The 7,966-nt window shown below is 37.4% G+C and overlaps 1 non-coding gene across 1 annotated transcript; it reads left to right on the top strand.

Moving 5' to 3' along the window:
• The first annotated feature begins 956 nt into the window (after positions 1–956).
• LOC141625951 (small nucleolar RNA R71) lies at positions 957–1,063 on the top strand. The gene has a single exon (XR_012535691.1). It is a non-coding gene; the product is annotated as a small nucleolar RNA R71 (small nucleolar RNA).
• Positions 1,064–7,966: the final 6,903 nt, after the last annotated feature.

The following is a 7,966-nucleotide window of genomic DNA, read 5'->3' as shown; positions in this document are numbered from 1 at the left end:
TTGGGACCTTGTACCACAACTTCATTCTCACTAGCTCTCACAACTTCATCCTCAACTTGCTCCTTCGATGCTTCATACCTTGTACCACTTCTCAAGTGAATGGCACTAACCGTTTCATGTCTAGGGGATTACCTTGAGGTGGTAATTGCCCCTTTTGTCTTTGTGAGCTCGAAGATGCTAGTTGGGTCAATTGTGTTTCCAACATCTTGGTGTGAGCTAGAATGTTGTTGATGGTGGTGTCTTTTGCTTGGCTATCTTTTTGCATTTGGGTGAAAAATTCTTGTTGATTCTTTTGCATTTGAAGGACCGCTTTTTGGACATCAAAACTTTGGTCATTGTGGTGATTGTATGGATTTTGATTTTGGTAACCTTGGTTTTGATTGAAAAAGGGTCTTTGGTTTTGATTTCTCATGGGTGGTGGAGTGTATGTTGTTTGAGGGTTTTGGACATTTTGGCTTTTGTATGTGAGATTTGGATGGAACTTGGTGTTTTCATTGTAAAAATTTGAATAAGGGGTACCGCTTTTGTAAGCTTGGAAAGCATTGACTTGCTCGGTTGTTCCCCTACACTCGCTTGAGTCATGACCTAAGGTTCCACAATTCTCACATATCCCGCTTGGGATTGATGAGGATGCCGTCATGGCATTGACATGATGCTTTGATGATTTTGAGCTTTCCTCAAGTCTAGCCATAGCTTGTTCAAACTTCAAGTTGATTGTGTCAATGTGAGCACTAAGTTGAGCACCCAATTGAGTAACGGTGTCCACTTCATACTTTCCTCTAGTAGCCTTGCGAGGCCTACTATATTGCGAATTATGGACCGCCATTTCCTCAATCTTGTTCCATGTTTGATTGTCATCAACTTCGGTGAACATTCCATTTGATCCCATATTGAGAATGTTCCTTGAATCTTCATATAAACCATTCCAAAATTGTTGCACTAAAAACCATTCGCTAAGTCCATGGTGAGGACATGAGCGACAAATACCTTTGAACCGCTCCCAAGCTTCATACAAAGATTCTTCATCCCTTTGCTTAAAACCCGTAATTTGAGCTCTTAGCATATTAGTCTTTTCCGGTGGGTAGAAATTTTTGTAGAAAGCTAGAGCTAGCTTCTTCCAAGAATCTATTCCAAGGGTGGCCTTATCAAGGCCCTTCAACCATTGTTTTGCGGTGCCGATTAACGAAAAAGGAAATAAGACCCATCTTATTTGGTCTTGAGTCACGCCCGTTTGAGAGATAGCTTCACAATAATCACAAAATGTTTCCATATGAGAATGAGGGTCCTCACTAGGCATTCCCCCGAATTGGCTCCTCTCAACTAGTTGGATGAAGGCGGACTTGGCAATAAAGTTTCCGGTAAGATGTTGTGGGGTAGGAGTACCATTTGGTAGATCCTCCTCGGTGGGTATAGAGTGTGACGAGAATTTAGGCATTGTAGGTGGATTTTGTGTGGTATTGTTTAATGGGTTCTCTTCTCCTTCTATTGCGAAAGGATTGACAAACTCACTAGTGGGTTGAACAACTTCACCAACACCTCCCAAATTCCTCCTAACAAGTCTCCTATTATTCGTCAAGGTTCTTTCGATTTCACGGTCAAAAGGTAACAAATCTCTTTGTAACCTTCTAGACATGCAAAATATCAAACAACTCAAAAACAATTAGAACAAACCTTGAGGAGTTTTACTTCCCAAGGTGAAAAAGACACAACTAAAAACAATAAAAGAAATCTTAAATCAATTAAACACCGTCCCGACAACGGCGCGCCATTTTTGATCGGAGCCATTTGGTGTTCACAATTAAGCATATGTGGTCGTTGGTCAATGGTCGATACAAAACACAATTTATACTTCACAAACAACTCTACAATTAGTAAAGAGGCAAGTAAAGGTCGGATCCCAAGGGACGGGTATTGAAATGAAGATTCTATTGTAACTAGTGGTGTCTAGGGGTGTCACGAATTGGGTTGATGTAGAAGGTTACTAAACTAAAATAGCAATGAAAATAAACTAACAAGGTAAATGAAATAAGGGTGTAAACAATTGATTAAAAGCACTAGGGTGTCATGGGTTCATAGGGGAATCATGGGATATGATCATACAAACATGTTCTCAAATTATAAGCAAGCAATTATTGTTGTGATGGATTGAGTTGGGTTATATCTTACAATCCTAGGAAAGTTTGGGTTCCGGAGCCGAATCTCTTGGATTGTACAACACCTACAAGTCGACTTAATCTTCCCTACTTAACACATGCATGGTCTAACAAGACTCGAGTTGGGTTATGTCTTACAAGTCAAGTTGAAAGGATAGAAGATGATAGTAAATGCAAGGATTCATAGGCTTAGCATTTCATCAAATATAACATGTGCATGCATTAAGATCAAAACAAGCAAGCAAATAAGATATGAAAGCATATTAATTTAAGCATGAATCATTCCCCATGTTGGTTTCCCTAATCACCCATTAAACCCTAGCTAAGAGACTACTCACTCATTATCATATTGATCATGCTAGAAAGGTTGTCAATCATACTAACATAATGAAACATGATGAATAAATGAAAGTAATTAGCAATAATTAAAAAGGGATTAAGAGATTATACCTACTAATGATTCCAATAATAAAGCAAGAATAATAGAAGTACTTGAATCCTAGATTGAGAGGTTGTCAATCTCCCAATAATAACCCAAATAATCTTCAATTACCCAAAATAAAGTAAGAACAAGAGAGAGATTAAGGAACTAAAACTTGGATTAAAACTTGATTAATATTTGATTACAATAATGAAGAGAGATTTGATTGATATTAACTACACTAATTATTGATAAGAAGAACATGCTCCTCTAATTAGACTAATGGGGTATTTATAGTGCAAATTAGGAGGATGCATTAGGGTTAACTAAGGGCTAAACTAGTAATTACACTTTTTAAGTTGAGCAAGGAGCCTCCGGGATTGTCCGAGAGAAGGGCTTCTTCATTTCGTAGCTTGAAGAACGAAAGCGTCTTTGTCTTTGTGATCCGTGCGGCTGGGAGTCGGGACGGCCGGATTTGGGATGGACGATCCGAGCGGATCAAGGAACAAGACGCACGGACTGGGCATGGGCAATCCGAGCGGATTCTGGTGAGGACGCTCGGATCGGGCGAGGACGGACGAATTCTCTACAATCCGTTCGGATTGTAGCTCAGCAGCTTTCCTTCTTCTTTTTCTTCCCTTTTCTTCATGAATTCCTTGGGGATTTCCTTGGGGACTCAAGGATCCTTTTCTCAACAATGCTCTTCTACTATGCTATGTACAAAGGCCTTCTAGTCTTGTCTCTCCTTGATGCTTGGTCATTGAATATGATCAATTTAGCCTTGTTTTGCCATGAAAATGCAAGATTCTTACTCCTTTCCTACCAAGGGATCAAAATCTCAAAGAATATGCAAAACAAAGAACTAAAGATAAGAAATGACCCAAATAGGCACTAAAAAGCATAGAAACAATGGTAATTCGGGGGCTAAATATGCGCCAATTATGGTCGCATCACAACTTCATGCGTTCAACATCATGGGGTTCGGAGGGAGATTGAGACTTGATCAATATGGTCCCAGTTACCATAGGTACCAATCCCCTTTTTTATTTGTCCATGCTGAACCGTCGAAGAATCTTATCAACATAAGACTCTTGACTTAGTGCCAATATCCTCTTGGATCTATCTCTATGGATCCGGATACCTAATATGCGTTGTGCCTCTCCTAAATCCTTCATTTGGAAGTGGTTACCTAACCACTTTTTAACAGAAGACAACATCGGAATATCATTTCCAATGAGTAGTATGTCATCGACATACAAGATTAGGAACACAACATTGCTCCCACTAAATTTCATGTATAAACATGGTTCCTCAACACTTCGAGTGAAACCATTCTCTTTTATAACATGATTGAATCGATGATTCCAACTTCTAGATGCTTGCTTAAGACCATAAATGGATCTCTTAAGTCTGCACACTTTGTTAGGATTCTTAGAATCAACAAAACCTTCGGGTTGTATCATGTACACCTCCTCTTCTAAATGCCCATTTAGAAAAGCGGTTTTGACATCCATTTGCCATATTTCATAATAATGAAATGCGACAATCGCTAACAAAATCCGTATGGGTCTTAGCATGGCTACGGGGGCGAAGGTTTCATCATAATGGAAACCTTGGACTTGGGTAAATCCTTTTGCCACTAGCCTAGCTTTGTAGACATCATCATATCCTTCTATGCCATTCTTGACTTTGAAAATCCATTTGCATTTAAGAGGTCTTGCCCCTTTAGGCAAATCTACCAAGTTCCATACTTGGTTTTCATGCATAGAATCCATTTCGGACTTCATGGATTCAAGCCATAAGGAGGAATTAGGACTAGAGATTGCGGCCTTGTAGGTAGCAGGCTCGTCACTTTCTAAAAGCAACACATCGAGTGTTCCATCTTCTTCGATAAGTCCCACATATCGATCGGGATGGCGAATAACTCGGCCCGTTCTTCTAAGAGGAGGAGGGACAACCGCGCTAGACGACGAAGGAACATCTTCTTGCGTCTCTACCTCAGTTTGTGGCTCTTGAATTTCATCAAGTTCAAAATTTCTCCCACTCTGTCTCTTAGAAATAAAATCCCTTTCTAAGAAGACAGCCTTAGAAGACACAAACACTTTGTTTTCTTGAGGTTTATAGAAGTAATAACCTCGGGTGTTAGAATAGCCTACAAAGGTGCATTTTTCAGATTGTGGGGCTAGCTTATTGTCATTTTTGGTTTTGACATAAGCATTACAACCCCAAATTTTTATGTAGGATAGATTAGGAACTCTTCCTTTCCATATCTCAAATGGAGTTTTCTCGGTGGCTTTGGTGGGACAATTGTTCAAAGATCTTATTGCGGTTTGAATCACAAATCCCCAAAACGAGTTTGGTAACTCGGTTTGACTCATCATGGATCGAACCATATCAAGTAGGGTTCGATATCTCCTTTAGGCAACACCATTGAGTTGTGGTGTTCCGGGTGGAGTAAGTTGTTATATAATACCACAACCTTTCAAGTGTGAATCGAATTCAAGGCTAAGATATTCTCCACCACGATCGGATCGTAGTGCCTGAATTCTTTTGTTCAATTGGTTCTCTACTTCATTTTGAAATTCCTTGAATTTCTCAAACGCTTCACTTTTATGCTTCATTAAATAGATATACCCATATCTACTCAAGTCATCGGTGAAGGTTATGAAGTAGTCATAATTTCCACGAGCGGTGATACTCATTGGTCCATACACATCGGTATGTATGAGTCCCAATAGTTCACTTGCTCGTGTCCCATTACCACTAAAAGGATTTCGAGTCATTTTGCTAAGAAGGCAATATTCGCATGTTCCATATGATTGAAAATCAAATAGTGTAATCACATTAGTCGAAATTGATTTTTTGATGCGATTCTCGTTTATGTGACCTAATCGACAATGCCAAATGAACGATTCATTTGGGTCACTTGATTTGAGTTTCTTTGATTGAATGTTATAGATATCATTAGTCGGATTCGAGGTTTCTAAAATGTAAATGCCATTAATGGAAGAAGCTTGGCCTATAACCAAGTCGTTCCTCGAAATAGTACAACGATTGTTCTTAATGACAAAACAAAATCCATCCATGTCTAACATAGCGATAGAAATAATGTTTTTAGAGAGTGTAGGCACATAAAAACAATTATGTAAATACAACTCAAATCCATTAGGCAAAGCTAATACATAAGTTCCTTTGGATTCGGCCGCTACTCGAGCTCCATTTCACAGGCGTAGATCCACATCTCCTTTGCTAAGCCACTTCACGTCTGTTAAACCCTGTAAATGATTACAAAGGTGAGAACCACAACCGGTATCCAGTACCCATGTCGTAGTGGAAGTATAATTTATATCAATAACATAAATTTCCTTAGGAATTTTACCTTTTGGAACGATGATTCCTTCCCTTATATTTCGCAAATATACGAGACAATTCCTAAGCCAATGTCCCATGCCATAGCAATAATGGCACTCATCTTCAACTTGCTTGAAGTTTTTCCCTTTCTTTCCCTTGTTCTTGAACCTTTTGCCCTTTGAAGCAAGAACTTGATTGCTTGAGCTCCCACTAGTTTTGGCATCTTTATCTTCCAAGGACAAAGATCGTATAGATTTTATAAGGCGGTCTTCCTGAGACCGGCTCACAAGAGATCTTGTAGGAGGTTTAGAAGAAGTAATGAAGTTTAGGTTTCCATCCGAACCAATCCCAAAATGAAGTTCTCTAGTAGTGTCGAAATCATTGTTGAAGCAAACGTCGTCAAAAACATTGTGGCAAGACTCAATAGTTATCGGTGCGGTAGCGTTTGATGGATTCATTGTAATGAACTACAAGTATGGAGGAAAAAGAAATATTAACATTTGTCTTTTTAAATCATACTTGTAAATAAATTTAACAAGATATGAACATTTATATAGTGACCTCTACCTAACTATTATAAATGATTCCAAGACCCAAATTCATATTAACTTAGGCATCGTTAAAGCCGAAAACAACCCTTATCAATATAACTCGGTGGATTAACTTTTTAATCGATTCTACTTTTAGAACTCTTGGTCGATAAATCTACATTAAAATTTATCTCTAGCCCGAAACACATCCGACAACCGTCGAGAATACTTTCGTTGAGTTCAACCCAAATTTCGAATAAATGTGTCCTTGATCCAAATTTACATCAACTTGGGCATCGGTAAAGCCGAAAACAACCCTCATCTTTATAAATTCGGTGGGTAGACATTTATCACCCACTTCCCCTACGTAACAAGGTTTGTACCCCGGTAAAGCCGAGTGCACCCCCTCACGAAATAGGTTTTCATGGTTTCTACTTTTTGGTAAGGCTATGTCTTAATTGTTTATTTTAGCGAGAGGTCATGTCAATTTATTATCTATCACGTTTTAAGTGAACTAAAGCGGCGAACTACGATAATTATAATTGACACGGTCGATAAACTCGATTAAAATGATGATGCATGTTTTAGTTATGGCGATTTAGCGATGCATGCGACATATAAATAAAATGCAAAGCATAAATTAAATCCTAGTATGACCTTCCTAAAATAGTAAATCTAATAAACTATTACAAATTCGGAAACCAACTCCATTGGTCCCTTGAACTTCGGTTTTGGCACGCATCTCGAGGTAACACCATCTTTAATGGATCGCCTTCTCGAGTGGCACCGTCTTCAAGGTTCTCCGGAATAAATAAATTACATAATTTCCTATTATACATTTGTAATTAAAATAAAATAAATCTATTAAATTAAAAAACGGTGATACGAGATCACAATAAATTACAACCGAATCGATATTCCCATACATTTCGGGTAATACCAATTTAAAACTAAGGCCATACTAAATAAAAATTACATAATTCAAAAATTACATAAAATAAAATTATGACAATCATAAATAAAATGCAGCATTATAATATGTATGAACATGCCCAATTTAATGCTAAATCGCCTTTAAGGAGCCAATATCGTATATTAAACGGTTTTTATGGATTTGCGTGATTCAACCTTTTAAAATCACAATAAATTACATAAAATCACATTTATGTATTAGTTAATTACCCTAACCATCTTAGGACTCAAAATTAGTCTTCACTAACATATTGACAATAATTAACTAATATTTCTTAAAATTGTTCATTAATGGACTCAAAATTACAATAAAAAGCCATAAACTCCAAATAAATCATAAAAATTTCAAATAAATTCAAAATTCAAAATTTAAATACATGAACATTCTGAAAAAAAAATACCATGACACTCATAATGTTCAAAAACTTAGGTTAAAATTTCGAAATTTACCGGGAAAAACATTGTTGCGGTTTATCGGATTTATCAAATATTATTATAAAAATATGAGAAAAATTATAATTATTAACTTTTCAATTTTA

Source organism: Silene latifolia, chromosome X, assembly GCF_048544455.1.
Source record: "Silene latifolia isolate original U9 population chromosome X, ASM4854445v1, whole genome shotgun sequence".
NCBI lineage: Eukaryota > Viridiplantae > Streptophyta > Magnoliopsida > Caryophyllales > Caryophyllaceae > Silene > Silene latifolia.
This window is presented reverse-complemented; position numbering and strand designations above follow the sequence as displayed.